This window comes from Struthio camelus, chromosome 5 (assembly GCF_040807025.1).
Source record: "Struthio camelus isolate bStrCam1 chromosome 5, bStrCam1.hap1, whole genome shotgun sequence".
NCBI classification, from domain to species: domain Eukaryota; kingdom Metazoa; phylum Chordata; class Aves; order Struthioniformes; family Struthionidae; genus Struthio; species Struthio camelus.
The window spans coordinates 36,325,832-36,349,453 of record NC_090946.1 but is presented as its reverse complement, the minus strand read 5'-3'; the positions used below and the strand labels follow the sequence as shown (position 1 = coordinate 36,349,453).

At 36.6% G+C, this 23,622-nt stretch overlaps 1 protein-coding gene across 14 annotated transcripts in view; it reads left to right on the top strand.

The window, feature by feature from the left end:
- LRRC4C (leucine rich repeat containing 4C) overlaps positions 1 to 23,622 on the top strand; it is a 551,925-nt gene that overhangs the window by 375,746 nt on the left and 152,557 nt on the right. For 8 of the 14 annotated variants that reach the window (XM_068945546.1, XM_009682821.2, XM_068945545.1 and 5 more), the window contains 2 exons: positions 14,493 to 14,611; positions 21,514 to 21,587. The exons of 1 other annotated variant lie outside the window; for it this stretch is intronic. The gene's annotated coding sequence lies outside the window, so the exon portion shown is untranslated. Of the gene's footprint in view, positions 1 to 4,421; positions 4,510 to 14,492; positions 14,612 to 21,513; positions 21,588 to 23,622 lie in introns of those variants that run through there. 5 more of the 14 variants (XM_068945539.1, XM_068945538.1, XM_068945537.1 and 2 more) reach the window with 3 other exon arrangements.

The window sequence follows — 23,622 nt, the reverse complement described above, 5'->3', positions numbered from 1 at the left end:
CAAACTAGAGCTCGATCACTATAGAAAATACATCATTAGGTAAAAAGAATCATATGATGAACATGGAATTAAAAATATGGCTGCCTCCTTATTCTACTGGAACCTGGTTACCAGTTGCCTTTCCAATGCTGCACCACAACTTCTCTCCCAGTTGGTTAGGCTTTCCTGAGGGTTGGGCAAGAAGCCATTGCACTGTGCTACACTGGAAATGTGAGCAATACCTTCATGGTAACTGGAGACTGAGGGAGAGTGTGGGGCACTACCACTCACTGAGACCCTATCTTCCTCTCCTCTGTCTGGTAAGTCCTGCGCTAAGTGTAGAGATTCATACATACTTGTGGTTATGGCATGTCTGTTCAGTGCCCATCGTTAGTAGAATTTCCGGCAGGAATCTCAGTGAGATGAGCCCTTGCAGATGCTAGCAGGGTGTTGCTGGCAATACAGAGTTCTCCACCCTGAAAGACAGGAATAAAGAGTATGGTGGTTCACTTCCATGACAGCATTTTGGGTAGAGTTCACTTTGACAATGAAAAATCTTCAGAGTGAAGATGTCCTTGAAATCATTTGCAGATCAGCACAACATAGTATTACAAGGTGAGCTTGTGCTGTACATAGTGGTGTCTTTTGGGGAACTAAGCCTATTTTATGAGTCGTTCAGGTTTTGTACAGGCTTTCCCAAGGAACAGAGCTTTTTGTTCAAACCGTTATTCTCTGCCAGAACCGAAAACATTAATTTTTTGCCATCCAGTTCTAATCAGGGTTTAACAAAAGCTTCAAAAGAACGGTTCGGATTCAGCTGTGATTTAAGAAAAAAGGAATGGTTTGAAACAGGTGCTGTCGTTCTCCAGTTTGCTGAAACTAATCAGTTAAAAATCTTTGTTCCCTTGCCAAACTGTAGCTCTGGGATTTGTTGCTTACCTTGCCATCAGAAAAACACCAGTCTCCTATAAAAAATACGATTTCTGGCCCTATTATAGATGGTGGGTATAGTTGTTAGAAGGAAAACAGATAGCAGTAAACTCAGAGTAAGTAGAATATCTGTAATTACACTTTTAAGGCTTGATTAAAGATCCAATTTTGTGACATAGCTTTGAACCAAGAATAAATCTGTTTAAATCACAGATGTTTATGAGCACATTGATAAGACAAAGTAGTATGTTTGATGTTAAACATGGCTTTCTGGTTAGAACTCGGGCTTCTGTGTAAGTTAAAGAGGCCCAGGCTATTTTCCTACAGAGTCCTAAACCAAAAAGTCCTGTGGTTCTTATTTGTACACATTATACGTGTCTGTCTGTAGTCTGTACCTCCCCTGCCTGATACTCATCCTTAAATAATGAGACATTCAGTATTAACTTCTAAATGTAAAACATGGATATAAAGACCAATCAGATCTAAGAATGAAAATAAATGCATCTGGTTGAAATGTAAAATGTCACCGACAACAAAAAGAAAATATGTGTTTCTAAATTGATTCAAAAATATATTTTCTCCTCACATCCTCAGCTGTCAAATTCCAAGCTTCCTTGCAGAGTCCCATGCAGAGTGTCTTTATATCTCAGCAGAAAATAAGTCTAACGTTTAACAAGAGTTTTAACCTGCTGACACTCAATATGGCTATAGCATTTTGAAAATCTTTATAAAGTTATTTTGTTAATGACAACCAACATGATTTTATGAAAACTAATTCCAGTGAAAATTGACAAAACCTCTACTTTGAAGACTAAGTCTGTCTGTCTTAAGGTTGACTTTCTTCATATCATCCTACTAGGCTTTTCCTAGTATAATTCTAATGTATTGATACAATAAACCTGATGAACTAGTCAGCATTCAAATTCAATCTACCCAACACGTATTCTCCTCTCAACTACACTGCTGAGATCTAGTATAATTCCATTGATATCAAATGATTACCTGTGAATTTTATTTGTGTTTATATTTACTCACAGGAGATTTTTCTGATCGTCTGTATATACTTTACTGAAATGGAGTTTAAGGAGTGACTTTTTTGCCTCACTGAGGTCAAGAAACATTTCACTATTAACTTCAGTGGGAACAAATGTGGGCTAGATGGGTGTGTTTTGTGTTGCTGAGTGCTGAATAATTTTACCTACGGAATCACTGAAATTTCTCATCTAGAGAGGCAGTTTTAAGGTTGGCTAAATATGTAATTGGACACTGTTATCATTCTATTATCTTGGTGCTTCTTTGTATTTGAGTAATGTCCTTGTTTTATGAAAATGTATTTTTTCTTAATGCCTTTGTAATACACTTGTAATTGCCTTTATCCGTGGGGTAGTTATTTTTCAAAATCTTTCAAGCTCTAATTATTTTTTTGTGTATTCAGTACATTTTCAGAAGTGTTCTTTTCATATCCTCATTTTTAAGAGAAATTGAAATTCAGGAGGATATCCTTGTCATCAATTTTAGGCTACTTCAGGCATCTAATTAATGGACTCTAATGTGACTCAAAGCATGGAAATGTAGGTCCTAATGTAGTTAGTAGAATCAGTTAAGTGCATCTAGAAGTTGATTTAAAGCATTTACGTTATGTCAGAAGGCAAAATACCTCCTCTAATTCACATACAACCAAGTAACTTTATCTGAAGATGCATTATAAAAATAGCTGAGTTTTTTTTTTAAAATTACTCTTTAAGTTAAAAAGCAAAAGACATTGCGTTGTGAAGAGATGATTCTGTTCTTTGATAATGACCCAATAAACTAGTAACTTCAGCAATATAAATAACTTACACTTAAAGTGCTTCTTATATTATGAAGTTGTGCATGATCTTCATTTTACTATTCCTATTTTCCATCTAAAGTAAGAGTTTCATAAGATAATGTATTAGCAAATAATAATGCACTAATCAAAGCCTGTTATGAAGAATAATTTTTTTGGTATTTATAGACAAACTTAGAGTAATTGCAACTACATATTTAAAAAAAAAAACACAATCTTTTCATCTTGAGTCAAGAATTTATATCATTGATAGAAAAAGAATTGATAGGAAAAAGAATTTAGGTGAAAGTCACCAATATCTTTTGCAGGTCACTTAACAATTAATGTTAATGTCTTCTTGAAATATGTAGGAGCTTAAATAGTATAATTTCTGCACAAAAATCTTTTGTACTTCAGTATTTTCAGACTGGAGGCTTTTGCAGTGTATTCACTAAGAGGGTAAAAAAAAGTTGTTTATGATTCATTAATGATCCTTCTGTTTTACCAATGTTTTCAAAATCATATTCTAAAAGAGAGTAAGCTGAAAAGTTAAAGCATGATAAAAGCTTGTTTGTGTTTTTTAGATTCCGCATAAACACATTTAAAGATATAGCCAGCCATGTTTTTTTGACATTTCAGATTTCCCAGTGGGGGACAGAAAATAAAACCCTTTTTTGCAATTTCTTTAATTGAACTGAGTATCTCAAGAATAAAAGTTAGCAAACAAGGGAAACCAGTTCCCTCCAGGAAAACATTTCAAAATACATAAACTTAACTTCATAATCAATGGTACACTAAGCAAGGATTGTGAATTGTGAAAGTAGTTTGCACTGAGTTAATGTAATAAGAATAAAGCTATAATAATGTGAATAACAAACTTTCCTGCTAAGGAGTGCTTCGTTTAGATAGTGATATTTCTATTTGATCTTGTCTCTGCTAGGAAGTTATAATGAATGGGTCTATCCCATGGGGAAAAGCCAGTGTTAATGTCATCAGGATTGGACTATCTGACATAAAGTTTTCAATCAGTACTGAGAATGAAAGTATTACTACTATTGCTACTCTGAACTTCAGCTGAACTTTAGCTGAAAAGCTAAAAGTCTTTTGAAATGTTGGCAAAAAGTAGTAAGAACAGAAGTTCCAGTTTCTGAATCAACTGCAACACTTATAATCAAATATGTGTATGTGACATATTGTGGGCAGACACAAGTAAGCTTACTGCTTTCTGTGTTAATTGGAAACCACGTGACCTCAGCGAGCAGGATGCTGAGCCCCAACGAGCAGTGCCAAATTTGATGCACTATACCTTGTCTGTCAGGAAGATTTGGTATCTTAGGACCGGTATCACATTAATTGCGTTTTCATAGTTCCTGTGTGGGAAGAATGAGACTTTTCTTTTTTTTAATCATTGGTGTTTCAGAAAGAGTTTTATAATGCTACTAACGTTCATGTGTTAACGCTTAGATGCAGGGGTGTAACTAGGAGAAGGGGGTTTTAAGGGACAGGCAGAAGTGAGAACACAGGGATGTGCTCTTTGGTCTGATATGTTATATTGCCTGTGTATGAAAGCAAGACACTGTAAATGAGACAGTAGCGCCTAATCTGACGTACTCCATAGTTCCTTCAGGACTAAAGAAGGAACGCTCTCCCTCAGTGAGATCCCATAATCACATCCACAACAACAATTTTTGTTTTCTCTTTTAAGACGGGGGAGTTATGATACGCTGCCGCCTACTGATCTACTTCATGTTCTGGATAGACCATGAAAAAACCTCTAGCCCCCAGCTATATCCGTGAGTCACTCATATTTCATGGTAAAACCTTTGTCTTTTGTTGCAGTTCTTCTGAAAATGGTGATTGCAAGACTTGGCAGTGTTTTGCAACTGTAACACCCTAGAAAATGAGAATCCTCCTGACTCTTTCAGCATGTTTTATATAGTCTGAGATGGCTAGATACCAGCGTATCAGCCTCCAGCTGAGTCACTAACTGGAATGATCTAAGAGTCCATGACTTCTTCGCAAGCTTCCAGTCCTTAATGTTTTTATCACTTTTTATAGTGAGATTGAGATTGTTAATATTTTGTTAACCTTTTTGCAACGCAGATATCGTTCCCACAGAGTGTTTGCTCTTAGTGCATGCAAGGAGCAGTTATGTGACTAAAAACTACTACTGCTGATTCTTTTTGGCTCAGTGTGTTCTGGAAAATCGGCATATTTCCTACAGTACCTCAGCAGAATGACTGGAATGCATACTTTATACAGTAAAACACATGCATATAAATAAAGTTGTATACAGGAATAATACTGCTGAAGTAAACATGGCTGAGTAGTCTGAATTCCAGACGCTTCTAGCACCAACATTTGTCTTTGCAGGCAGCCTGCATTTAGGTTGAGATTAGATTCCTGGAAATCTGATCATTACTTGCTTTTGGAGACATCGGTCTCCCTCTAGAAATGATCATAACGTCTTTGAGAAGAACCAGTCGGTTTCCTCTGCCTGAAGTCACCCTGCAAAAGTAGAGGGTTTTGCTAGAGGCTGCACGGTGTGTTGGGTCCATGAATTCTGAGCAAAGCACTGGGAATACCCTTTGTTTCTTCTTTTCAATTTGAATGCTTATATGCCAGATCAGCGCTGTGGATGTTCCTTGAGTAAGCAATGCTGGCAGATGGTGGTTTTGCCCTTCAGGCTGCACTCTGGGCCTCCCAGCACAATCCATTCATGCGTTCTGTGACGTCCCTGATATTTAAAGTGAAGTATGCATTTAAGCATGATGTTAGATCAGAGCCGCAGAGCGGTGCCTGCACCCTGTGAAGCGCAGTGCTCTGCAATGCCCTGCTGCACAGCATGCTGAGGGGAAGAAAGGTGTAGTGAACACAGTAACAAAGGTACTACTCCCTCTTTCTGTTTACCAGGTAAAGCCTCACTGTGCCAAACTACTCACAGGAATACACCTGTGTGCCCTGCCGGGACGCATGAATGAGCAAGACTTGGTTTCCAAGTCATGGTTAGACCATATTCAGACATACCGTAACATTGCAAAAAACGTTATTTTTGGAATTCAGAAATTTTAATTGCCTTTATTTGCACCTTGTATTTGGTTTGTCTCTTTTATGGTTCTCTTCCATTCCTTTTTTATTGATGTTCCTCATCCTATCTAAAGTGGGGGAGGAGGGAGGAACAAGCTTTTCAAGATAATTAATCTTTAAAAAAAAAAAAAAAGTGAATATATATGTGTGTGTGCACATATATATGTGTGTATGTGTATATATATGTGTGTGTGTGTATATATGTTTTTCCACAAACAGAACACAGCTGCTAGGTACTCTCTCTGTATTTGCCATCTAGGTAATTCAGCCAGCTGTGATTAACTCACACCACTTGGTTGCCATGGGACATAAAGACATGATGATTCTGATGAAAACTCTATGCCTTTGGCTGTGGTATTTGTTGGCACAAGTTTAACCTCAATAAGGAATTTCTAAAGAATATGCTTTGTGTCTGGAATGAAATGATCATTTGTGGCAGGTGATTCAAAAATGCTTGTGTTCATGCAATAGCCATATAAAAACTGAAAGGAATATGAAAATGATGCAGAAGCAGCTATATTAAATGAAATTGCCTGCTGGGTAGCTTCCATCCTCAAAGGAATGAAACAAGAAAAATGGCATAGGGAAACTATGCAAAAACAGTGTCCCCCCAAAGTGTGCTTTGATAGTGCACATCTCTTCTTGGTTGGCTGCTTCTCCAGCTATTTGTTTTTTACCTGTTAAAAGTGCTATATCATGTGATGGTGGAAGCCAGCTACATTGTATCTGACTGTCTGACTCTTAGGAGCTTCGATGTTGTGTGCAACAAATTCAGACAATTTATATGAAGTAATTTTTAATTATTGTTTGTTTTGTTCTGGGGTTCTTTTTCTGCTTTAAATTATTCACCAGTGGCATCTAGTATTAGACTTGTTTAAAATGAACAAAAAACCTAAATAAAACAAGGAAAAGACACCGCCTTTCTGTAATTAGAAACCATAGGTGGATGCCCCATATGGGAGTAGGGCTTAGAGGGCGTAGGGAAGGTGCTAAGGGAAGTTTAAAAGAAACTTTTGTTGTCCAGATCCAGATAAGCTTTGTGGTCCACAAAGCTGCTGAAATGTTTGCAGTGCTGCACTTGTGTTTTGGTTAAGCTCCATGTAAAGATAGCTTTCTATATCAGAACTCACGGGCAATTTTTAAAAAATCAGTTTTGCCATTGCTCCCTTTAGTTCCTGTGGTGGTGGTAAATCATTTCCACTTAACGTGTGGTTTAGTGACTTTTCTGTTCAGATATGTAAAAAGAGATATGAGTATCAATGAACGCTCAGCACAAATATGTCCATAGACTGAAATCCCAGCCAGGTCAGTACAGCTTTTAATCCTGCAGATAAAAACATGAAACTACAGTTTGTGTCTGTGCTCTAGCTGCAGTAAAAATTCCAGGGCACTTTTGAAAAAGTGAAAATGTTTGCTCAGGAACTTCTGAAAAATATTTTTCTGAACACTTCTCTGAATAATATTTTCCCATTTGTTTTGTGCTGTGTAACTACTGTAGTTTACTTTTAAAGTTATATTGAGAAAAAGATATCAAGAAGTAAAAGCCTATTAAAAAAACTAATAAATCTTGCTAGCAATACAGTTTGGGATATACCTAGATTCATAAGAAATTAGCAGTTTCATTTTTCTGAACGCATACTTGTATGGTTAGTGGATAGCCTGCATTTACCGGTTTGGGTTACTTCACTGTGTAAGTATTACAAATGGAAGATCTTTATAATTAAAAAACTATGTGCAGCTCTTCTGTAGCAAAGAAAGTATGCTTTTCTGGTTTTTGGCAGTCCAAAAGGATATTTGGTAATGTCATCTCTAACATCTATGGTCGATAGATAACGATGTCCCAAATGCTACAGAGCTAAAGGAATTTTTTTTCCCTCCACATAGTTCATTATTATTAATTACCACCACAAACTGTTGAGCTTAAAATGACAAGGTAGTGACAGGAAAATGCATGTGTAAAACAAACTAATGTTTATTTGGCAAATTTATAATTGAACCATCTGGTGTATCTAGTAAGACTGTATAAATATCAGTGCATAGCTGTCCTAGAATATGTTTTCAAAATACCTGTGGTAGTTGTAAGTAGATAGTTCTCAAGAACTGAAGACCTAGTATGAAGAGTCTTGCGGACATGATTTCCAGAGTAGACAAAGCTCTTAGATACTTTTTGTTACCAGTTATTTTCAAAGCAGTGAGGCATCTACAGGTAGTCTGACGTTGATCACCTGATCAAAAACCAATCCCAGGAGTAAATCAGTGTCTCCTGTGACAGCTATAAATAGGTGTCTAATATACTGAACTTCTCACCTTTGTATGTTCAAGTCTGTGCCAACACTTTTGAGAGGAGAAAGAAAAAAAAATTGAAAAAGTGTAGTATTCAGCTGTAACACAAGAGTTAAACTAGCAACCAGTAAATCACAAGTCACACAGGGACGTCTAGAATGCCAGTTACATGGTTTGATGAGAACAGAGCAGACAGAACAGCAATAATAATTTGAATGCACACAGTATTTTTAATCCATTTCAAAATGATTACTGAAAGCTCACAATATTCAAGCAAAATAGGTATTTTTTTTCATTTCATACTTGCATGCAAACCTGCTGATCTTGCTACCTAGAATTTCTCGTAGGCTTGGGAGCTGGACTCTGGATTTCTCACTCAGCAATAAGTATTAGATTGCACTTAATCCTGCTTTGCTTTCTGCTTAAGCTTGAATTGTCATGCATACCAAGGAAGATGAATGCAAGCTGACTATACAGTGCACCCCAAATCAAATTCTTTATTATCTTGTGTTTGTAATTGGGCTTGCACATACACCTCATTCACTCTGTTGACTCTGTTGATTACGATAGGAAAGGGGCATAAAATTGCTCTAATGGTGAAGAATCAGACTTTTATTCCTAGCTATAAGTAGCTAGTTTGGGGATGTGCTTGAGAACTCAAAGGCTATGGTGTGAGGTATAAACAAAGCTCTTTGTATCTGTGGTGTTTAATTAGGTGTGATAAATCTGCCTACGCTGTATATAATAACATGCAATCTTAAGGAATTTATGTGGGTGTTCTTTAGCTTTTGCGAAGTGTCGATAATCTGTTTGAATGCATTTCCTAAATAGGAGGTTTGGAAAATGCCCACTGTTCTTCCACAATATGCATTGCACCTAATATTGAACTTATATGCTGTTTTAATGAGAAGTAATAAACAGAGTTGAAGATAAATTGCTTTCATTATAATCTAACGTTTAAGAAACATACCATTGGACTTCACTGCTTAGAAATTTGGTACTATCAATCAGAAATAGAAAAGAGCTAATTTGAATAAAATAATTAATTTTAGTGATCAGGTCTTAGCTTTATAAGAAGTTTATCTTTAACAAAAGTTGTTGTAGGAGCAGTATTATAATAGGTCCTGTCATGTGAGAGGGGCTGTTCTTTTCTGTCCTTAAGGGTATTTCAAAAGGAACTTTGATTTCAGGTACTGCAGGAAGCTCAGTAGCTGTCACTTACTGTTCTGAAGATTAAACAGCTGACAAAGTCATAACTGTTTATGTTCATCTTAAATTGAATTTGCCTGGCAAATTTTTCAAGAAATCTAGTATCAGTTTCAGTCTTCGGCCTATTTTGAATCCTGATGATTGTATTCTGCATGCTTAAATTCCTCTAGAAGTTTTGTCTGTTGCACTGAACTGTTTAAAATAAACAAAAATCCTAGAAAACTCATAAAAAACCTAAAAACAAAACATCTGCATTGTTTCATCTCTGAGACAGCAATATTTTGACTCTCCATAGACTTCTCTGCACGTATAACTGAGGAACCTTTGTGATAAAGCACTTTGTGTTTTCACAAGGTGAAAACGACTGCATAAATATAGCTGACAGTTTTAGGCCTTCACAACCTTCACCTTTGAAACGCAGCCAGGACCTTTTTTTCTGTACTTCATTTAATCACCTTTGACTTCTGTTTTTCCCACTTGAGGAATCTGTTCATTGTGGGCCATCTGTCAGCACATCAAAGGGACAAAATATCTTGACCCACAAGAATCATTTGTGCATCTTGTTCCTGACTGTTGCGCATCTAGCGCTCCTGTTTGTTTGCCATGGGCCCTGCCACTGTGATTGGGAGCACACTTTGGTCTTTGTTTTCTGAGTTACCTGCCTTTTTGGGGGCATGTGTTTGAGAAGGTACTAGTTTTTTGATTTCAAGGCTGCACCGCTGATGAAATAATACGCTACACATTTATTTTCCTCTGTGTAGCGATATTGAAGAACTGCGCAAAGAAAATCATATCTGTGTAGTTTTTTGTCATTTACAAAACATTTAGAGGCAAGTAAACAAGTCAAGATAAAGAATTAAAATCTTCCCCATAGCACTTTTTTTTTTTTTTTTTTAATTATGAAGTGTGGTTTATAAAACTTGGATTAGAACCAGGTTTCTCCAATATTAGCTTTCTTGCTTTCTCCCTTTGGCTAAAGGTAGAGTGAGGGAGATAATACAGGGTATCAGGCACTGATGAAGGTAGACAGGCTGTTCCCAAATGGTATGGTTTTTATCAGTTTAACCTTAAATAGGACTTCACTTGTGGGAAATACACTTTAAAATCTGAAAGTATGTATTTTTACAGTTTGCTCTACTGACAAGTTTTATCCTCTAAATGACAGGGTTCACTTGCTTCCTTGCTGGATTGTGCAGAGGGAACATGAAGCATAGACTGACCGCAAGTTATAATAGCGTATGAAGAGTAGAGAGTCAGGCAAGGGAACGAAGAGAAGAGTAGAACAACAGTGAATGGAAGAAGCTTAAGGAGTAAGCAGGGAAGCAGGAGAAAATGAGGGTAGTCCTAAATGGAGCCACAAACAGTTAACGTAAGGCCCGAGGTCTTTGATTGAAGTTTTGCTTGTTTCTCAAATAGTAACAAGGGAGTATATTTTGTTGTTATGAAGCTAGAGAATTAGGTCACAAAGCAGAAGTTGGAAATGTATCTCCATCCTTTGGAGATGCTTTGCTTTTCAAAGTGCTATCATTTTCCTCATCGTTTGCAAGCCTGGAGTATTTTTTCCTTGAAAGCAAATTGAAGTTGATGAATCTAGTTGAACACTTACGCATCATCAAGCAACAGGATAGACACAAATTATCATATATTCATTAAGTAAATTAAACATGACACCTTCAGGGCTGTGACTTGAAAGTGCTATAATGTAAATGAGATCGATACAAAGAAAGTTAGTAGGAGAAGAGAAATGAATGCTTTATGCAGAAATAAAGTAACCCTGTCATATGGCAAAGAAGGTAGGTGACTTCTAAAATTCCATTAGATGTCTGTCTGCATCCTCAGACATATAAATAGTTTTGAAATTATCCTCTGCATAACTGGAAAAATGAACATGGAGAGTCCTCCAAACTTTTGTTTAGGAGACTTTAATTACAGTTTCAAATGTAATTTTTTTTTCTCAACTGTTAGCACAAATGTTACCTTTTATTACGGAAGGTATTTATTATCCGTAACAATTTCACAAACTATAGAGGGATTTGACTCTGGAGGGAAGGAAAATCAACAACTTTCAGCATTTCTGTAAAATAATCATATATTAAAGTTTTACCAGCTGTTCCCATTTTATTGTCAGTCTAGTCTTCTCTGTAAGATCTGCTTCCTGAAATTGGTTCAGAATTATATATTGCTTAAGAAGAAAACAAGCAAAAAATGACAACCAACTCTAAAAGTTTCTGGACTGATGCTTGCAAAAACAAAGCGTCAAAATGCCAACCGGTAGAAAAAATAAATTCTATGTTTACTACTTGTAGCTTGTGATAGGCCAGCAGTTCTGGGAGGAGACTAATGTGATGTCTTTGTTCACTTTTTAATATATAGGGCATTACATAAATTAAACAGGAACAAGTTGGAAAGGAAGTTCCTTTTGCCAAAAACTTATTGGTATTTCAGGGTGTACCTTCACTGAACACAAAACTGGCCCAGAAACGCCTGAATTAGTACTGACTTAGTTCAAGAACCTAAAAATGTGTAGCTGCATCAGCATGCTTCTGTATCTAAGCTTACTTTCCCAGCTGAGACGTTACTCACTTGATTGGTGTCACTATACTGCATCTATATGCTTTTGAGACATAAGGTAAAATCCTTGTACATATTGCATCGTATGGATTTACCAGCTTGCTCAAAGCCTGCTCAGAAGATTTTGAACTTTGATTGTGTAGGAATTAGACTCACGCTTAAAAGCACAACTCCCTGCTGGAGTGACTGTGTCATAAAATCCAGTCTCTGCAATTGTAAGCAGTCAAATCACATATTCCCTTTAATAAATACTATGCATGGATGGAAGGGGAGATTATGAAGAAGGTATGCATGAGTGGAGTGATTAACCATGTATCTACAGCCAGTTGTCCTACAGAGGTGGCTGGAAAACTGGATGCATATGAACAAATATTTTATTAGAGAAGATATTTTCCTTGTCATATTAATGTTGTGTCAGAATTTTCTAGCCAGGTCATTGCTGTCAAGGCAGACAATTATGATGGTGTATTTTGTAATGGGAATCACTGTGTGCTTTTTGAGATGTTTTTATGGGTTTACACTCCCTATTATAAATGTATATCTTGCTCTACCCTCTCCTATTTGAGATATTTCTCAATTAAGGTCACATTTAATTGGACACACATAAGGAGATGTCAACCTATATGGAGTCACTTTTAGACCTTTTAGATCATATATAATCCTATGTCTGCAAATTAAGAAATATAATTACTCTCTTGTTAAGAGTCTGTAAAAATAAAATGATTAACTTAAGATTCTGTAAAATAGGAAGGATTTTTAAAAGCCACAGGAGGCTATTACCCTGTATTATTTTAGAGTTCTTTACCATTTCAGTTTGGGAAGAAGGTTCCATTTGTAATGTCATTTAATAAGATATAATGCTTCTTTTTGACGCTTACTGGCAGAGTATTGGAATCTGAACAAAACTGACAGGTCCCTGAGAACCAACATCTGGTATTTGTGTAAATGCGAATGATTAGAATTATGCTGTAATCTTGTTTCGGTGAAAACAAGATATATTTAAAATCAATTTCCAAGAGACATAACTAGTTCTTTTAATCTGATAAAGACCTTATCTTAGGATGAAAGATTAGCTTGTAGGAAAAAATTGTTAAACTACGGTCAGAAAAAAAATTGGCTAAATCATTGTTTGCTTCTCTTAAGGGTGAATATGTAGTAGCTCTTTATGGCTAAGCACTTCTAATATTCAGATTTCGAGATCACTTTGAAGTTAACAAATCGTAACTGAAATTTTGTGTTTCTCAATTATGTTACATTGGAAGATCACAACTCAGGTATTAGAAATTATAGGCATCTTTCAAGATTGATATGGATTTGATCTCCAATTATAAAGTATGGACTTTGACCATAAAAGTTCACTATTGTCTTTGGGTCTTTCAAAGTTATGTTTATTTTACTTATTGCAGACAGAATCAAATTTGCTTTACCTGTACCTTAGTAAAAAAAAAGTTTCGTAACTAGCATGCTCAGGCTAAGACCCAAGTTAATAACATTTCCTGAAAACAGGAGTCTACAGGACAGGGATGCACATGAACCATTGTGGATCACCCACAGCTGGTTTCATTTAAAAATACGGCCAAAGAAGAAGGTAGTGCAGCTAAGGTGCTTGATCCAAATAAGGGACTCTGAGGTCTGTGGTTTGCCCTGTTGGGTTTCAGATCCACTTCTCCCATCTCACAGGAGAGAGACTACATAGCAGCTGAAAAAGAGTCATAATACTCATTCCTGTGAAAGTTTGGAATGATGTCTATCTGTGCTTGCTATTAATTTATCAAATTCACTTTTGATCGTTTACCCTGAGCTAATAATAGCCAAGATTCAGTTAGTGACTCCTTGAAAGCATCGAAATCTCCTTAACATTATTCCAAAGCTCATCCTAAGGGACTGATGTCGATTAGAGAAGATTCTAGGATATCTGGAACCGTAGACACTTTGTTTCTTTTATCTTTTTCTCTGTTTTTGGAAGAAACACGTGCTGAAAAGTACTACAAAACAAAACATGATGTAGTTTGACAAACAGGTAGGGAATAGTAAGTGACTGTTTTTATTTAAATTTGCTGCTCACAGCAGATTTGGCTATTGTATAAAATCGTAATGATCAGGATAAATATCATAAAATGGCTGCTTTTACAGTAAAAATCCGTATGCTTCTTACCGAAGCATGTCAAACCAGTCCTCGTTGGGTAGTTCAGTAAATAATACAGCGCAGTATAGCTCTAAGCACTACCTCATAATAGACTCTTGTATAATGCATGAAATCTGCTACGGGAAACAACAACAATCCAAACTGCTCATCTTCCTACTTGAGATATACTTGCAGTATGAAAGAAGGCAGAGTATGGCGATAGACATTATCTGATCTACTACTGGAAAATCTTTTAGTAAGACTATATAAGACTTTTATTAATAAAGGTAGCTGCATCTTGAGAGATCTATAAAAATTGTCATACGTTATGAAAAGCAGTGTTGGGGAAGGGGATTGGGTAGTCAGAAAATGACATTAACTGGAGAGAGAGAATATTCCTCCTTTTTATTCTGTGCATTTAGCCATGCATCAATGTCAATGCTGCCTTTACATAGTAACAGTGCTATTAATATTCATAACTGCACTGCTTTAAATTTGCAGATAAAATGAATTGGCCAGCAGAGACCAAAAACACCTCCCAAGTACAGTTGTGCGCTACTTATTTCAATTACAGATGTGAAGAAAGAGCGTTGGCGTCACATAGAGAAGAATTTTCGAAGGTGAGTTGTACATATGGCTAATGGAAAATTTTGATGAATTTTTAAACACAACTGTGACCGCCTGAGGAATGAATGAGCGGGAGCAGTGATTGGAGAATGGTTTACTCTCCAATCTACTGACATTAGACTGGAACTAAAGGATTTCCCATGAAACTTTTGAAGACCAAAGACACTTATACATAGCAATGGTCAACTTACGAGTTTGTGAACCAGAAACAGCTTTTGAGCAGTTTCAGCTGTAGGGGAAAAAAGAGCTAGAGGATGCTGATAATTAACATTATCTTGCCACCCTGTCATCGAGATACATGTTCAGCCCAACCATGTTTTGTAACATTAGTTGCCTGTTGTGCTACATGCTCTATTGTATGTTGCTTGTCAACCACTCCCAAAACTCCCTCACCACGCAACAAATCTTAGGAGTCAGCATCACACTCGTACCTAAGACGAGAATCACGTCTGAGAGATAAGGTCCTCACCACAAGATGCTTATCCACTTTGACTTTCTCAAAGTCTAGTAAGCACAAACCCCGAGTTTTCAGATCCTGTGACTCTGTAAGATGGCTTTTCATCGTTTCCTTCTCTTCCCTTCCCATTCTATTCCTGCACAAGAGAATGGACTGTATTCAGAATTAAATTATACTGATTGTTTCTGCGATTAGAATTTGGTCTCTGAAGTATTGCTTTTGTAGGCAATGTTCCAGTTTTTACCGCTGTCCCTATGAGAGGCACACGCTAACTCAACTTCTCATCCTGCCAGTACTGCCATTTTCAAGAAAACAGTGGTGATCTTTGGAGGCTTGTCTTGCTGGCGGTGTTATAGGAAACTATAGTGTTATAGTGAAACAGCTAACGTGAGTGCAAAATTGAGCTACCTATTTGGCGTCAAATCCCCACATGGATACCCTATTCTATACCTAGAGACTCCTGTCAATTAAAATTGGATTAATCCCCCATAGTACATGTGGGTTGGAGAAGAGATATCATGGCAGAGCTGTTTAGCAGTAAGTGTGGCAGTCGAGCCATTTTGTTTCTTTTGCATGGTTGATTAGCTAGGAGTTTTCTGTTCACTCACATTTCCAATGAAAATCTGTGCTTCAAAATCTGAAAATGCAGGCTTCCCAAACTATCTTCAGAATTTAATCTGATGATATCAGACAGGACTCCTTCTGATCTTGTTGCAATTCTGTGTTGTCCTTGTGTCAGTTGTTTTCACAAATGCCAAAGAAGTGGAAAGCCTTCACTGGATTATTTGGCCAGGAAAACATCATTCTGTATAAATAAGAATGGTCTGAAAATTTGAGGTTAGCTATGATGACATGAGCTGACTGCAAAGCCAGCTCCCTAAGCATTATGTTTTTTCTTGTCCCAAGGACTGAATTGATTTAAGGAAAATAACTAACTCTTTTTTCCTAAAAGCCAGGAATCTGCTATATTCCTCAGAGTTTGCTTGAGGGTTAAAGAGTAGAGTTAGGAGTTTCATCCCTTTCTCTGCTTCTTCCTTCAGGAAGATGAAGAAAAGCAACAGCAAAAGTTCAGGTTCATTTTTTGGAAAACTGATGAACTCGTGCTTTAGGATATCCTGTGGCTTTAATCAGAGGATCACTTGAGGCCCACATTGATCATTAGATCAGACACAGCTTGCATGTGTGTATGCATGCTGCTTTCTATAATGGCATGAAGGTGGTAGCAGTTGGGTAGCATATGCTGCTTATCTGCTGCATGGTTTCAGTGAATTTTGCCCATTAATGCTATGCATGAATAGCATCATGGTGCCGTCATGCTTTTATGAATAAAGCATCATGGTGACTGATGGGGTTGGACATTTTCTTACAACATATGGCTTATGGATTTCCAGTTATTTTGATGATTTTCCTTTTGGGCAGATAAGTAAATTAGTCTAGTTTTGATTCAATCCATCCTGTTAGCATAGGAGAAGCTGTGGAAGATTCATAATCTTCTATAGGCTTAAGTCATTGATACCGGAGATATAGTCATACCATATGACTGAAAAAAATATGCATACAATGTTTTTCTGAAATTGCTTTTAAAGGAATATTAAACATGAGATTGATTCTGAATGAAGTTTAAAGCCAGGCTTTGTAAGCAGTAGTAGCCACTTTTGTTCATTAATGTTGCCACACAATTCTAGTGTTTTGACTGTTATATGTTATGGCGTGTATTCTGTCCAAATTCCATTTTGTCTAACATATATATTCTTATTTCCTAAGTACTTCTCCCTATTTTTTTTTCCGAGTGAGAGAGATTCTTTGACTTGTAATTGTTCTGTGACATTGCTGTGAGTATTTTCTGAAGTTTTGCCTGTGTTTCAGGGACAATATAACAGATTTTTGATCCGCTGCCCTGCACTTCACTTTTACAGCAACTTAAAATTAAAGTATTACTTAAATCCAGAAGTGGTCTATAGTAAATATATAATTTGATAGTATTTTGCATCTACTTCAATTCATTTAATTTTCATTTTGTCATGATTAGTTGTGGGAGAACAAGCAGAGTGATAGCACTAGCTCAGTCTGAAGTACTCAGTTTTCTAGTTGACTCAGAGTGCGGAGGGAGATAGTGGGGATCCCAGAGGAGGGAGGACACTGCATGTACCCTGGCGGGTACTGGCTGTGACTGGGTAAACTGGGTTTTCAGCTCTTGTTCGCCAGCTTACAGAACAGTGCTAATCATGTTTATTATGATACCATAAAAGGATCAAACTAGTAAGGAAAAGACTAAGCTAAAATAAGAAAGTCGTGGAAGAAGGGATGCTGAAAGGAAGAGGGGGAGATCAAAGGAAAAAGCAGGGACCAGTGTCGAATAACCAGCTGTAGTGTAGGAGAGGAGGAGCACAAGGCTCAGCTGTGACCAAAAACAAGCAAACAAACAAACAGTTAAACTGTAAAATATTCTCTGAATGGGCGAAAATTCCTGTCTTGGCTAATACTGCCTGGAGTTTATAGCTGATTAGAAACCCTTAATGGTTATTTCTTTTAAATTAATGATCATCTGGAAGACCAGTGGTTCGGTCTCTGATAGGCACGTTAACTGGCCTGCCCAGCAATGCTTAGCCCTTTTAATAGAATATGGATTTTTTTTTTATGGATGCCACAGTTTCACACTGGTATGTATAAGGCATAGCTAGAAGCCAGATTCCATTACTTTAGCTCTTTTAATTGCCTGTATGATCTCTCTGCATTCTCTCTTACTGATTGTGAGGACTCTGTCAGAGTAGTCCATTATTCTGCTTTTAAAATCTGTGTTTGATCCCAAATACTGCAAAGCTCTGTGGCTTAGTGCGAGTGCTCTAGGGGAAAAAAAGAAGGAAAGGCTGGTAGAAAATTTTAGCCATGATAAGTAATCAACCACATTTATTAACTTCTCTTGTCATGAAAACAAACTGGGCTTCTTGCTTTAAGTGTCTGTCTTTCCCTTTTACAACAGAAACAGAAAGAGAGAGCTAGACAGAGATAGTGCTGCACTGAGCTCTCAAGCTTATCTCACGGTTAAAAGGCCATAGTGATGTTAAAATTCAATGACCTTTGTTCAAGCAATGGCAACATGAACTAATAATTCCGTGCAGCCTGTCATAAAAAGAATGGACTTTCCTGCTAGCTTCAAAGGTTTGAAGTGGTTATTTTCAGCATCTAGGTTTTTTTGCAAAACACAAAACACGCCATTACTGAACAATGATGGAAGGATTCATGTTTAGTGAAAATAATAAAACAGTGAAGAAATTGGAAACAGTTTGTGGCTCAACTTTGCTTAGTCCATTCTCTACCCAGCCAGCCCTCTACATGCATCCACACCTACTCTTTTCCTCTGCTTTGCCTAAGTGTATCATCAATAACTGTATAACGGAGAGCATAACCTTGGTCAATCAACTACGAACTCTTCTTTCCTCACCACACACTCCTGTGTTTTAAGGCAGAGCTTTGGAAATGTGTGTTTGGTTGCACAGATTCATTGAAGTTGTTGCCCCCAACCTAGGAGCAGAGTGAGAAGTGATAATTTTTTTGTGATTCTGGATCACAATCTCTTTCCCAGTGGGTCAGCATACCCAAACTCAAGGCTTGTGGAACACCCACAGGTAAGCCTTCATTTTACGGGATTATACTTGGCATTTAGATAGATTCTTCTAAGTAAGAATTTCAAAGTCATTCAGATTCAAAAAATACACCTTTCAGTAGTCCTGAGAGGTAATTATTATATCTACATTGTGATAAAATGAGCCACAAAAACTGAAAGTCATTCTTGAACAGGGCGTAAGTACAAGGTCTGTGCACCAGCTAAGTCAGTCATGATTTAGGTGGTTAATAGTTTCTGGGTCCACTCTCAGCAGGGGGTGAATCTCTTCCCAAAGAGAAAAAAGTTAAAATTTTCAGAAGGAGTTTCTGGCTGTGTATGTCTGTACTGAGCCACTTCTAGTCATGTTTTCGGAACTGTTGAGCATCCACAGAGTTCTCTGCGATTAGAAGTAGCATGAGTTTTGTATTTGGTGCAAGATGCATCAAACTGAAATACTCTTATGCCACTGTATTACTATTTTCAAATATTCTGCAAAAATAATCTTGGAAAGATCCTTTTCTTGCCTCCTTTTAAAGTAGCCTTTAAATTAGGGAAAACTTGTTCACAGTTAAAATGAAAGAATAATGTTTCCTTTCAAAGAATAGGTAAGACTGCTTCTTCCACTACCCACAGGATAGTACAACTCCATATGCTAACGAGAAAGCTTTTGTTATACTCAATGAGTTGGATAAAGGGAGATGTCTGCCTCACGCAACTGCTTCTTTGTATTTATTTCAGAGTGAAATTGTGTGGAGAGACTCCTATCACTGAAACAGCCAGTTTCATTTCAGTTGTTTTTGATATCAGTTACTCTAACAGAAAGGGAAAAAATGAAAACAGTACATTACAATACAATAATGTAGTTGCCTGTTATTTCCATAGCACCTTGGAAAACAAGAGAACTGAAGTGCAATATTGAGTTTTCCTGGAAATATGTAAGGCCAGAGAACAGTGAGCCATCTTCTGAGGGTGTATATATAACAGAAGCCAAATAGCAACTATGCCAGGTTTACCTGTTATATAGCAGAGTGCTTACTTTTGTTGTATATGCAAGGTAATCTACATTAGTACTCTTGATCTAAGAGCAGTGTGAATTTCTGTCCTGTGGCTGTTGATGTAGCGTGAGGCGAGGAACCATTGAATAGGTTGGAAGTACAGACCAGCAGTCTTGTGAGACTTGAATGGTTCGAGTTCAGTTCTCATCTCTGCAAAAAATTATCTTTATAGTCTGAGACAAGTCATTTTAACCCTTTTGCCTCTTTTCTGTAAAAAATTGGTTAGTGCTACTGCCTACTCTAAATGGGTAATCAGGATTGATGCAGGGGCCAGAATGTATAGTAATAACAGATTGGGACCATGCAAAGCGATTTTTCTGAATGATGTTGATCATAGGGAGGTCATTCTCCAACATGCAAGTAGTGCAGCCTCAAAATGCCTGCCACCTGCGGTGTTGGGGACTTTCTAGCTGCTTTCTGGCTGCGCTTCATAAGTTGTGGTCCTCCGATAGCCTGATAAACTGGTTTATAATTTGTTTTTGCCCAGCTGTTGAGAGGAAGATTCAGTGTGAGTGCTCATCTCTACCGTACAGTTAAATAGCCATCATACTTAACTGTACAACAAGGACTGGGATGTAAAAAAGGAATAAATTCTTGAATTGAAAATAGCATGAAAAGTTGGGTTATCCAAACAGTACTAGGGATCCTGAAAATTTGTCAGAACATCAGGAACAAGGTCTTTTTGCTCTTGAATGACATCATGAAATTATTTAAAAACTTTGTTTGCTAGGACCTTGATTTTGCAGCTTGAGCTATAGAATCACCTGCCATGTAAAAAGCATAGCAGTTTAAAGTGTAAAACACTTTACAATTCATACAAGTAACATGTATGTGGGTGTTTAAATATACTGTACAGATCTGTATTCACAAAGATATAGCTGATGTGGTACTTTGATTTGATATTTCACTTGGCAGAAGATTTCTGAAATACAAATATTGACTCTTTTTGTGTCTCTGTTTTGTAAATACTGATTCAAACACTGTGATTCTATGTGATAGATGATGACTGATTTCAGATTTCCAGCACAGGGCATCAAGGAATATCAGTCTTATTTTCATATTCCTTCCAACAGTGTTGCCTCCCATACCAAAAGGGGTATTATCAGATTGTTTCACGAAAAAAAAAAGACAAAAAAGAAACGGAAAAGAAAAAGATAGTAGGGCACAAGTGTCTTTAAGAAAAATCTAGTATTCTTCAGATGGCAGCATCTAAAGTAAAACTGAGAATAATGGAAACATGTTTTAAAGTTAACTTTGCAGGTTCCTTTAATCTTACCAAACACTTTAAAACTCTTATTGTAATTGATATTATTTTCCTATCTTTATGCTTGTTACTTATCTGTCCCTAATGGTGATAGTCAAAGTTGCATCAGAAGGATTCCCAAGGCTTTAATGATCTGGCAAGAAGTAGTAAAGTGTTCAGTTTTAGACTAGATGTTTAAATGAAATACAAAATAAGTAAGACTTACTTGCAAGAATCTTGTACTCGGACGCTCTGACTTGCGTTTTCATAAGCACTATGTATGCTTTAAAAACCAACCATGATGAAAGGAAATCTGCTGACCCAGGAGATAGTTATCCCAGTAAATTTGATATTGCTTGAAGTATTTTGACAGAAAAGTCACACCCACTCATCCATCAATATGATATCCAGAACTCTAGGCTGTGCTATCTAGATGTCATTTCAACCCAGCTGCACTCCTCCTTTGACCTTGAAAGGAGGCCAACATAAACTTTCAGTAATGGTATAAAAGCAGATACCTCTTTTCTTTGTATTAGGTCATATAAGAAGAAAAGCCAAATATTTACTGTTTGCCAGTAGACTGATCTGCTAGTGAAGAAACGCAGAGAAGGTAAAAATTAGATGGCTGCTATCTGGGTTTGCATGACTTAGGGTGAAACACTATCCTCTACAGTGAACTTGAAATGGAAGACATACAGATCCTCATAGAATAATGCAAGCAGATGCTACCTCTGGTGTAGCTGCTACTTTTGAGACAGCAAATTCGGTAATATTTCAATTTTCAAAGGTATTTTAACTTTCAAAAGTAATGGGGCAAATTTATAAAGATACTTAGGCATCCAATTTTAGTACAACAATGTTAGTAAACAACTAATCCCATTGATTTTGTTAATGTTTTAGTTGTTTTGAAACTTTTCTAAACTTCAATGTCTTCCTGGTTTTAGCTGACCTATATACTTAATAGGATGATCCTTACATACTGAGGATGCAGAGTTTTACTTGATTCCCTGACATGAATTTGAACTACAAAGAGTTTAAACAATTTCAGAAAATACCTTTCTGAATACAGAAAATATATGAAAAATAGAACGTACATGTGTCAGCTGTTATAGTGGTGTCCAGTATGCAATTATGGAATGATCATTATTCTCTCTTATACTTAGTCCTCTTTTAAAAGTAGGAACTGTTTTTTTCTTGAAGCTAGAGTTTTATATTGAACACTTTCTATTTTTAAAAGTTTTCTTCCCTCTGAGTTGTGAAGAAAAACTGAAACCCCAAACCAAAAAGGCCACTAGAACTAATAGGGGAGAAAGTATATAAGAAAGTACAAGCACATGTTGTTAGTAAGATACCTACATTTTTATTTTAGACTGACTATAAATAATTATAGTGCTTGCTAAATAATAGATTTTCCCAGATGTAATTTTCTAAAACAAGTTTTTTGTATTAAGATTGATTCAAAAAGTCCCAAAATAAGAGTTCATTGTGTCTTATAATATGCAAATGTTTTATCTATGTTATGTCGCTTGAGTCCGTGGTAGGCTCAGTACTTCCAGTACATTTACAAAGTTTTATTCCTTATTAGTTTCTAGTCATTTATCCTTTTTTTTAAATAATGCTAAGTAAGAACTGAAAACCTAATTTTCTAGGAAAATATGTACACCCCTTCTAGATACTATAGTTATTAGGTTTGGTGGAGCATTTAAGCTCTTTAGGTATTCTGCAAAGGTGTTTTTTAATCAAAGACAGGCTGCTTGGTCAAAGGTGAGAGTAATGGAGGGTGCAGCAACAATTAGCTTATTTGCATCAAATGAGGTATGGGTAACCAGGACTGAAGAGATGCACTTTCCCTTCCTTCCTTTTAACATTGCAATTTAATAGTTTGACACTTTAAACTAATTATCATTTCTGCCTGTTTTTTTTTCCTGTGAAGCGCTTTTGACACAGACCAATGCCTTTCAATGTCCCTTTATTTTTAATGGTGCAACAGCATTAGACACTGACAGCTGGAAACCATAATTGGTCTGATGACAGAAAAGTAATGGCGATTTGCAATCACTTATTCTGTCTGACCTTGCATTTAATATCAAAGGGTAAATGTTCATTTTTATTAGAAACCTTGAGGAAGTTGAAAGAGTGCAAAGTAGGTAGGAATGCCATTTTTGTTAGATACACCATACAAGGAATACATATGTCTCAAACTTCACCTGAAATGCTTATTTTTAAGAAAATAAGGATGGTTTGTGGTGATTATTCATAGCATTGTGTTTGTATGCCTATCTGTAACTGTTGTAATTCTATCAAATATTGTGACAAAAAATTTAATAAAATTTAGAGGGTTGTTAAGTGTGTCTTATCTATAGAAATCAGCTGTATAACTATTAAACCTTTAATATTCTCTCATTAGATTTCTAACCAATCAAATGATTAACGCTTTCATCTTAACCACGAAATTTTTAGATTCTCAGAGCATTTTGGCAAATTCTTGATCTTTTTTCATAGGAAGGTAAGTTCAAACATTCCAGCAGCCAAATAATTCACTATGTGCTCTTTACTACTTCTAATCTCTACTGCTGCTCTAAAGAGAGGTTTTCTTTATGACCAGCAGAGATTAGCAGTTTGTATTCCTGAAGCATGAGATTGTG